This window comes from Urtica dioica, chromosome 2 (assembly GCF_054948205.1).
Source record: "Urtica dioica subsp. dioica isolate 48M chromosome 2, U.dioica_male_clone48M_v1_H2, whole genome shotgun sequence".
Lineage (NCBI taxonomy): Eukaryota > Viridiplantae > Streptophyta > Magnoliopsida > Rosales > Urticaceae > Urtica > Urtica dioica.
In genome coordinates this window covers 27270611-27281620 of record NC_142757.1, presented here as the reverse complement: position 1 = coordinate 27281620, position 11010 = coordinate 27270611, and the positions used below count along the sequence as shown (strand labels likewise).

Here is an 11010-nt window from a genome sequence, read left to right as displayed (position 1 = left end):
TCTCGAAGTCACTACGTATGAATTGCATCGCGCTTACCTTAATCCTGAAATGAGACATGTAATTTCACTCCTTAGTATTCTCATTTGAGAAAGTCAGAGTTCGGACTCACTATGTGATTCCGAACAAGGCCTATTGGTGAAGTACTAAGTTGTGAGCATGTCATGAGTAACTTTGTGAAGATCTCATAGATATGGAATTCATGTACAAGATTGCTGAAATGCAATGTATATCACCTCATGCTTTGTTCCTTGGAGTGTGAATAAATGAACTAGCCAGTGTCCAAATTGAGTCTTGACCCTTTTGGATGAAACAATGTGACTTGTTAGCTCCTCGTCAATACATTGCTTCTAACTTATTCACAAGCGACAAAGGAGTTGAGGAAATAACAGCTAGAAAGGTAAAATGGTAATTTTGTAAATCCCGACTAGCTGATGATATTCATGAAGGGTAAACACTGATAATATTATGTGGATCCACTCATTACAATTAGGTTGAATTCTTGAGTAGAAAATAAATTCATTTGAACCGAGAGATTTTCAGTGTCAACTCTTTAGTGGAGTCAGTTGACATTAAGCAAAACTTGGAAAAGGTTTGTGAACTTTTGAGTCCAAGTATTTTAGCTCAAGCTTTGTTCATTTGGATCCATGAGGTCACTGTCACGAATCACATCGATTAGGAATAGTTAAACTGGAAGCTAAGTCAAAACAAGAACGAAAATAGTCAAAAGGGTATTTTTGTCTTTTGAGACATAGGATGAAATGAATGTCAATAAATTTTTTGACAAGGTCATTTGATGACTCAATAACACTCGGCCATGACTTGATCATTGGGCCTTGTGGATTAATTTCATTTCATAAGAATTTTATTGAAAATTCTTAATGGGCCTTTTTCATGTTGTCATGAACAAATGAAGAAGCTTCTAGAAGCTCCTTCTAAAATGATGTTGGGCGCCCAAATACCTAAGAGAAAGAGAGAATATTTTGTGAATAAATGTATCAAGATACTTGCCAAAAGAAAAAGAGGAAACAAATTTCCTCTAAGAGGAACAAAAGAATCGGCCAAGAGGATTCAAGGGAGAACCAAACAAAAGAGGAAACAAATCCAAGGACTTACATGTTTTGTCTTGGCCGTGCACCTCTATGAAGGAAAAGGGAAATTGGCTCATGAATATGTGATATTCTATAGAAGAGGAAACTACGTTATTGAAGGTGAGACATCTCCTATAAATAGGAGCCTCATTCCATACATTTCATTCATCCCAAGTTCTAGAGATTTGAGAGCTTCTCTCTCTAGCTTGGCCGATCCTCTCTCTCTCTCTCTCTCTCACTCTATTCCATTTCGTTTTATTGTTTTGGCACCTAGGTCCTCATTTGACCTAGAGTTTAGCTCTGCGACTTCAAGACTCGTTCTTAATTCGTAGTGTTTAAAAGTGCCCACTCACTAATTCCTTTTTTCTCGAGTGATTTAGTGATAGAAACTTTCGTGGTTGCTCGAGTTGCCGAGGAAAGAAAGAGAGACGTGCTGCGAGGGAGACGAACGTTATCAACCTTCCGAAGGCTCATCAACGTTCAAGCTTCTAAAGAGGTTAGTAAATTTATTATGCGCATATTAGTTTTATTTACATGTGCTTGTTCTTTGTCTAGGTTAGTAAAAACTGTTTTACTTGTAAAAGAAAATTTTTAAAATTCCGCCGCTTACCGAAGCGTTAAACTTTTTCTTAAACCCTAGATCAATTCCAACAGGCTGTGGGATCCGTGACGCTGTCTTTTGAAGACCGCACTTGAAACGTGAATAATGTTTATTTTGTTCCTACCTTTGGGAAGAACTTAATATCTGTTGCTCGTCTTCTTGAGCAAGATTATTGTTTAAAGTTCATTAAGAATGGAATTCGTATTTCGTTTCCTGATAATTCTTTAGTCACTGATGCATGTATGAAGAATGCTCTTTTTTACATTTATCCTACTCATCCTTCCCTTTTAGACACCGAAATAGATAATGATCTTATTAGGGAGCCAAAGAGGATCAAACTTTCTGAATCCTTTGATCTAACAAAATCAACATACCTGTGGCACTTAAGACTTGGTCATATCAGTCTAGATAGGATTAAGAGACTTGTGAGGGACGGTCCGGTCCAAGCCTCTGCAATAGGTTTAGTACCTACTTGTGAATCCTGCATAGAAGGAAAAATGACTGAGCGACCTTTCTCTGATAAGGGTCAAAGAGCCACTGAGTTGCTGGGACTAATACATTAAGATGTATGTGGTCCGCTCAGCCAACAGGCACGTGGAGGATACGAATACTTCGTTACCTTCACCGATAATTACTCGCGATATGGTTTTGTCTATTTGCTCAAACACAAATCCGAGACCTTTAACATATTTAAGGTCTTTAGGGCTTTAGTGGAAAAGCAAATTGGCAAAGTGATCAAAACCCTTCGATCTGATCGAGGTTGTGAGTATATGTCTGGAGAGTTCGATGACTTTCTTAAAGAAGAAGGTATCGCTTTTCAGCTTACCGCACCTGGCACACCTTAACAAAACGGAGTGTCAGAGAGAAGAAACCGAACTCTTATGGAGATGGTTAGATCAATGATGAGTTACTCATCACTCCCTCTTTCCTTTTGGGTATATGCCCTCGAAACAGCCGCTTACATTCTGAACCAAGTTCCGTCATAAACGGTTCATGCTACTCCTTATGAACGATGTACTGGCCGTAAAGTAAATCTTGGCCGCATCAAAATTTGGGGTTGCCCTGCACACGTGCTGATGCAAAAGACTAGCAAGTTGGCTAGTAGGTCAGAATTGTGTCTGTTCGTTGGATATCCAAAGGAAACCAAAGGTTTTACTTTCTATAGTCCCGAGGACGATAAGACTTTCGTTAGCATGAATGCTCATTTCCTTGAGGAGGACTTTATGAAGGATGCAAAACTTAGAAGCAAAATTGTGCTTGAAGAAAAGTTGGGTGAGGAAGCTTCTACCTCATTTGTAAGAACTGTTTTTACCCCAACTGAAACATAACCTAACACTTCATAATCTCGTCAAGTAGCACTTTGACGTAGTGGGAGGGCTACTCAAAAGCCGGACAGGTATATGTCCTATGGAGACTCTCTCGTAGCCGTCTCTGACATGGATGATCCTGTTTCCTATAGCCAAGCAATGGCTTGTTCTGGAAACTTATAGACCTTCCTGAAGGGATTAAACCCGTAGGGTGTAAGTGGATATACAAGAAGAAAATGGGTCCGGATGGGAACTTCGAGACGTTCAAAGCATGACTTGTGGCTAAGGGTTATACCCAACTAGAAGGGATTGACTATGAAGAAACCTTCTCGCCAGTCGCGATGCTTAAATCCATCCGCACACTCCTATCCATAGCTGTAGCTCTCGACTATGAGATCTGGCAAATGGATGTCAAGACGGCCTTCCTGAATGGCAATCTTGACGAGCGTATTTATATGGCTCAACCAGACGGTTTCGTGGATAAAGGTCAAGAGACCAAGGTTTGTGAGTTACTTAAGTCCATTTATAGACTAAAGCAAGCATCTAGGTCATGGAATATTAGATTCGATGAAACTGTGAAAAGCTTCGGCTTTGAACAGTCAATAGATGAGCCTTGTGTTTACAAGTTAATACACGATGGCAAAGTTGTGTTTCTGGTACTATATGTCGATGATATATTACTCATAGGTAACGACGTGGGTAAATTATCTAGGAGAAGCAATTCGACATGAAGGATCTAGGAGAAGCCGCGTACATTCTGGGGATCCAAATCTTTCGAGATCGGAAAAACCGGACCCTGTTGCTCTCTCAAGCATCTTATATTGATAAGGTGATGGATCGCTTCTCGATGCAAGACTCCAAGAAGGTCCAAGCACCCTTTAGGCATGGAGTCTCACTCTCTAAGGACCAGTCTCCCAAGACTGCACAAGAGATTGAAGACATGAGGAAAATTCCTTACGCCTCTGCCGTAGGAAGCCTCATGTATGCTATGCTTTGCACTAGACCTGATATATGTTTCGCCGTTGGCGTAGTTAGCCGTTTCTAATCCAACCCTGGACCCGAGCACTGGATTGCTGTTAAGCATGTTCTCAAGTATCTTCGAAGAACTAGGAACTTGATGCTTACATACTCAGGTACTGACCTGACTATGACGGTATATACCGACTCCGATTTTCAAGCGGATAAGGATTCCAGGTAATCCACTTCGGGATCTGTGTTCATCCTTAATGGTGGAGCTGTTGTGTGGAGGAGTATTAAGCAATCTTGCATTGTTGACTCCACAATGGAAGCAGAATATGTGGCTGCTTGTGAAGCATCCAAAGAGGTTGTATGGCTTAGAAAATTCCTTAAGTATTTGGAAGTTGTTCCAAACGTCGACGAGCCCATGACCCTTAATTGTGATAATAGTAGGGCTGTCGCTAACTCAAAGGAACCGCGAAGCCACAAGCGCTCTAAACATATTGAGAGGAATTACCATTTGATTCGAGAGATCGTGCAGCACGGAGACGTGGAAGTGAAGAAGATCTCAACGGTGGACAACCTAGCAGATCCATTCACCAAGGCCCTAGCGAACAAGGTCTTCGACCAACATCGAGAGGGATTAGGCATGAAGGACTACACACATCTTCTTTGAGTCAAGTGAGAGTTTGTTGTCAATGGTGCCCACAAGAAGAGTTGTAGTCTTTATTTTGTACATTTGATGTAATAAAGTCTCACGAAGACTCTTGCATGTAATTGCTTATTCATTAATAAAAAGTTGAAACGTTCATTCATTCTTCCTTGTCTGTTTGAAGCTTTATGATAAAACATCAGTCTTTAGTCCATAAACAAACTTAACAACTTACGAAGAGACAAATGTAGATTTGCATGAACAAACTCTTCGTAGTTTGCTTAAAACGATATATTCGCAATCTAAGGGTCAAAGGACTATTGACCTCAGTACGATTGTTAGGAGAATCTATGATGTCTGGTTATGGGGCATTGAGAGTTGGAGACTCTATAGTTCTTCTAGGTATCTTCCGAAGGTACTGAATTGACCAGTGCACTTCTAGAGACAAAATAAGAATAAACCATTTAACCTCTTATGTCTCAAAGTCACTACGTATGAATTGCATCATGCTTACCTTAATCCTGAAATGAGACTTGCCATTTCACAGCTTACGTATTCTCATTTGAGAAAGTCAGAGCTCGGACTCACTATGTGATTCCAAACAGGACCTATTGGTGAAGTACTAAGTTGTGAAGATGTCATGAGTAACTTTGTGAAGTTCTCATAGATATGGAATTCATGTAGAAGATTGCTGAAATGCAATGTCTATCACCCCATGCTTTGTTCCTTGGAGTGTGAATAAATGAACTGGCCAGTGTCCAAATTGAGTCTTGACTTTTTTTGGATGAAACAATGTGACTTGTTAGCTCCTCGTCAATACATTGTTTCTGACTTATTCACAAGCAACAAAGGAGTTGAGGAAATAACAGCTAGAATGGTAAAATGGCAATTTCGTAAATCCCGACTAGATGATGATATTCATGAAGGGTAAACATAGATGATATTCAGTGGATCCGCTCATCATAATTTGGTTGAATTCTTGAGTAGAAAATAAATTCATTTGAACCGAGAGATTTTCAGTGTCATGTCTTTAGTGGAGTCAGTTGACATTAAGCTAAACTTGGAAAAGGTTTGTGAACTTTTGAGTCCAAGTATTTAGCTCAAGCTTTGTTCATTTGGATCCATGAGGTCACTGTCACAAATCACATCGAGTATGAATAGTTAAACTAGAAGCTAAGTCAAAACAAAAACGAGAGAAGTTTTACGAAAACTGTTAAAAGGGTATTTTTGTGTTTTGAGACATAGGATGAAATGAATGTCAATAAATTTTTTGACATGGTCATTTGATGACATGCATCACTCGGCCAAAATTTGATTTATTGGGCCTTGTGGATTAATTTCATTTCATAAGAATTTTATTGAAAATTCTTTATGGGTCTTTTTTCATGTTGTCATGAACAAATGAAGGAGCTTCTAGAAGCCCCTTCTAGAGAGCATATGGGCGCCTTCTACCCAAGAGAAAAGAGAGAATATTTTGTGCATAAATGTATCAAGATACTTGCCAAAAGAAAAAGAGGAAACAAATTTCCCATGCATGCATAAGGGAATTCGGCCAAGTGAGTCAAAGGCAAGGCAAGGAACAAAAAATGAAACAAATCCATGCCTTCTAGAAGGCTGCCTTGGCCGTGTGACATAAGTTGGAAGGAGGCAATATTTGCTCATGAATATGTGATATTCTATAGAAGAGGAAACTACCTTGTTGAATGTAAGACCTCTCCTATAAATAGGAGCCTCATTCTTCACATTTCATTCATCCAAGTTTTAGAGATTTGAGAGCTTCTCTCACTAGCTAGGCCGACTCCTCTCTCTCTCTCTATTCAATTTCGATTTTGGTTTTGGCACCTAGGTCCTCATTTGACCTAGTGTTTTACCTCTTCGACTTCAAGACTTGTTCTTAAGTCGTAGTGTTTAAAAGTGCCCACACACTAATTCCTTTTTTCTCTCGAGTGATTTAGTGATAGAAACTTTCGTGGTTGCTCGAGTTGGCGAGGAAAGAAGAGAGACGTGCTGCGAAGGGGGAGATGAACGTTGCAACTTTCCAAAGGCTTCTCACGTTCAAGCTTCTAAAAGGTTAGTATTCTTTTATGTTCATAATAGTTTTTATTTACATGTGCTTGCTCTTTGTCTAGGTTAGTAAAAACGTTTTACTAGTTAAAAGAAAATTTTTAAAATTTCGCCGCTTAACGAAGCGGTAAACTTTTTCTTAAACGCTAGATCAATTCCAACAGTGCGCAGCCGAGGGAGCAGGGTGCGCGGCCGAGGGAGCAGGGTATGCGTGGGCCGGCGGGCCAGGGGCGCAGGGTGCGCGCGGGTCGGGGGGGCGAGGGTGTAGGGCGCGAACGGGCTTGTGGGCCGAGGGCGCAGGGCGCGCGCGGGCCGAAGGCCCGGCCGGGGGAGCAGGGCGCGCGCGGGCTGGAGGCCTGGTGGGGCGTGCACGCACGGGTTGACATGCACATAGGCCGTGGGCCCGGTAGGCGATCCGGCCGGCGCCGTTTGGTTTTGTTTTTCCGGTTTCCCGAAAATGACCGGTAACATATATATTGTTGAGGTGAAAAATCACCTCAAAGAAGTTTTGACTGATTGTGATGAAAATTGATCGATTAAGATTTGTAGAGATGAGCCTTAGAATTCCGTAGTTAGATTAAATCCAATCCTAAAATAATTAATTAAGACAAACAACATAATTGAATGGACAAAGGATGGCTCCGAGCCTTTTATTGAATATGACTATAGATGAACAATGGGTTGAATGATCGAAAACTATCAAGTAACAAGCTCAAGAACACAGGATCAATATGAAGAAATGTAAGCTTAATGTAACATGTGTAAATATACTCCACGATCTCGTATTTATATGTGCATGATGTGGTTGGCGAGCTCCGGTCTTCTAGGGGTATGTCGCGCATTGAATCTGGATCTCATCGGTCTTTTCTGGGTCACGCGTCACCTTCTGACCCGGTCTGGATGGAACGATTTAAGGGTTTGTGTTGCGGTTAGTATACATTGTCGGGGTCTTCGGGAGATGGTTGAATGATTTGCTGAGAGAGCTGACCTTCGTAAAGGTGAGCTCGCTAGTACAGCCTAGGTTACCTTTATCAACCCCAGCTCGGCTAACTAGTCGTTCTCGCAACACCAAGCTGAGCGTTCAGGTCGATTACTTCGCATGTTCATGGGTCTGGGTCAATTTGATTCCAATTTAGGCCCAAACAATTGCATGTAAACGAAGAACGAAGTCTAACATCAAGATATATATATATATATATATATATATATATATATATATATATATATATATATATATATATATATAACAGATATTGAAATAAACTTACAGCGGTATTAGATTATTAGGTTTTTATGTGGAATTATATTTTTAATTTTTAAATCTTAATGGACTATTGGGCCAGAATGAGATATTCGCTACCTATACCCGTATCCTTTAAATTGCTAATGGGTGGTACCCGCTAAATCGATAACACATTATAAGCGAGTATTATCCGAACCGTTTAAGTCGGGTACCGGCAGAGTAGCGGCTCTCTGGTAATATTGTCATTCGTATTCTTAACTTAACCAGTATAAATGTTAATTAAGACATAGTGATTTTACTAGTACCATTTACCAAACAAGGTTATTTCCTAGCAAAACTTCTGGTTTCAAACAATATCAAAATTAAAATTAACCGAATTATACACTTACACAGTAATTGGCGATAACGGTTTCTTTTTTCAATATCTCATCACATTGATTACGTATCATACATACACAATCAAACAATCAACAATCAAATATATTAGACATTTAGCCACCAATTATAGATATAATTTTGAGGGTTCGCAATATAAAAGGAAATTATATTAATTTATCGGATATGAACCCATACACATGAGGTAATAACAACCAACACCTAATCGTTTCCTTGTCTATTCAAGTGGGAACAATTTGCTATCGTGATAAAAATGTTTGGCAGATAACCAAGCCCCATTACACAAGAATAATGAAAAGAAAGCATAGTTCAAAGTTTTATTGATTTGAAAAAAAAAAAAAAAAAAAAAAAACGAATGTTTACAATGCATATTTTGAAATAGGATAGATCGCCAAGTTCTCTAAAATGTTGAAATTACGAAGGAAAATTTTGCTTCTGCGCAAGTGCTCTTAGAGTGAAAATGGAGAGAAAACAACGACAGAGTTGTGCCCGCCAAAACCAAAAGAATTTGATATCGCTGCAGTGGCCAAAACAAAAAATAGATGTATCGTTTGTCCCTTCTACAAATGTATCTTTACATGGTTAGTTAGAATGACATACCGACATGAACCACATGTTTCTTCTTCGTGTTTGGCACGGTGTCGATTGTTACTTCAGGCTCTAAATTCTACAACAAATCACTACGAATCAGAAAGAGACAGCAAGAAAAATAGTACAACCAACAGATCTCTGACTTTGTAACGTTGAATAACAAGAAAAGAATGAATAGATTTTGTACATCCTGATTAATAGTTGGATGAAGCCAGCCAGTTGCTATTGCCTTAATGGTTGCTATAGCTTCCAATCCCCGAGACAATGTCCAATAATTGACTAAAAACAAAAACAAAACGGATCAACGGTCAGTTATGATTATGAATAACTTGACAAAATGCTCAACTTTCTTCTGTTGGATTTCGGAGATAATACTTGCCTTAGTAGCATTCATCTTGATTACTGATGTGTCCTTGAATACCTTCTTGATGGCGTTTACTTCAGCCAAATCTCCGGCCAGCGTCGATGTTGCGTGACAATTCACATAGCTCACCTACCAAACCATGACCAAATAAGTCATGAACCCGAAGAAATACAAAGCAGAGACTTGGTTAAGAGTGTCTTAATTAAACCTCTTCCGGTGAAACTCCAGCATCTTTTAAACTCTTGGCTATGCAAGATGCGACCCCTAGGCCATCGGACCGAGGCTCGGTCATATGATGAGCGTCGCAAGTTATCGAACCTCCCAAATACTCTGCTATCACGGTCGCTTCTCTCTTTGTTGCGCTCTCCAAGCTCTCCATGATCTTTATATTCAAGAGAGAATATTGAGATGTTACTTGTGAAATAAGAAACCTAAAACTGAATAAAAGATTATTTGATACCAGGACGCCAGAGCCTTCACCCATGACGAAACCGTCACGAGCTTTGTCCCAGGGTCGCGAGGCCTTTTGGTGTTCGTCTTTTCTGTCAGACGAAGCCCTGCAAGCCACGAAGCCGCTGAGCCCAACGGGGAAGATTGGAGCCTCGGCCCCTCCGACGACCATGATGTCGGTTTCGCCTCTTCTTATGTGATTCGCGGCGGCGTGGAAGCAGTAGTTGGCCGTGGCACAAGCGGAGGTGATGGAGTAATTGGGACCCATCAGGCCGGTGTCTATGGCCAGCAACGCTGACCCCATGTTGGTTGACGAGTATGGAATAAAGAACGGTGAAATTGACTTGTGTCCCTTCTCAACAAGAGACTCGACCCCCGTGGAAAACATGGACACGCCTCCCATGCCTGATCCAACCAGCACCCCGATTCTCGATCTATCCATCTGCGTCATGTATGAAGTTAATTATATGTTATTACAAATTCCCGAAAAAAATAATTTATAGAAAAATACTATTTCAAATTTCTATTAATTTATAAATTTTGGCATTTATCCTCTCCTAAGTTTGATTTATGGCTCGGCCGGCCACTGCTGATCAGTACACTATTTGGTTTGCTACGAATTTGAGATGTCACCGACGGTTTCAAGGACTTCGAGTCCAAGTTTGGCATCTTCGAGCGCTCTCTTTCCCGCTACCACGCAATATCTCAAGGAATCGTCGAGGCGGCGATCACTCTTCGCGTCCACGTAGCCCTCAGACGAGAAGCCATGGATTTGTCCAGCGAAGCGCACTGGGAATTTTGAGGCATTGAAGCGGTCTATTAGGCTTATCCCACTAACTCCTTCCAAAAGCTTGTTGTAGAATGTGTTGATGTCGCTGCCAAAAACCGAGACCAAACCCATATCCGTGATGACTACTCTTTTCTTGGGATCCCTCTCTCTTTTCGGTGCCAAAACATTTGGCCTTGTCATGGCGCTTCTATTGCTGTGCTTCTTTTCGCTGAAAAATGGTTCAAAATCATATGATGAAATAGCCAACCGAATCAACATACACGATTTTGCTCATTCAGGATCAAAACTCCTTGTTAAGAAATGACTTTAATGACAAAGCTAAATAAATAATTAAAAATGAAAAAAAGGCTGCAGATGACTATATTACCTGAAGTGGACCTAGGCCCATTAGGCTTAGACCCAAGTGAACCCACACTCACGTTCTCAACCGGCCTAAGCTCATTGTACTGAGCTAAACGAACTGTGTTCCTATCAACTTCTCTAGCTTTCGGAACCACACATAGACC

The 11010-nt window shown here is 40.5% G+C and overlaps 1 pseudogene across 1 annotated transcript; it reads right to left on the bottom strand.

Annotated features, from left to right (window-relative positions):
- Positions 1-8727: 8727 nt before the first annotated feature.
- On the bottom strand, positions 8728-10777 carry LOC149404246 (3-oxoacyl-[acyl-carrier-protein] synthase I, chloroplastic-like; annotated as a pseudogene). The gene is made up of 7 exons (XR_016294245.1): positions 10352-10777; positions 9725-10156; positions 9473-9646; positions 9280-9393; positions 9088-9179; positions 8910-8976; positions 8728-8826 (listed from the first exon to the last, which is right to left on the bottom strand). The product of XR_016294245.1 is annotated as a 3-oxoacyl-[acyl-carrier-protein] synthase I, chloroplastic-like (transcript).
- Positions 10778-11010: the final 233 nt, after the last annotated feature.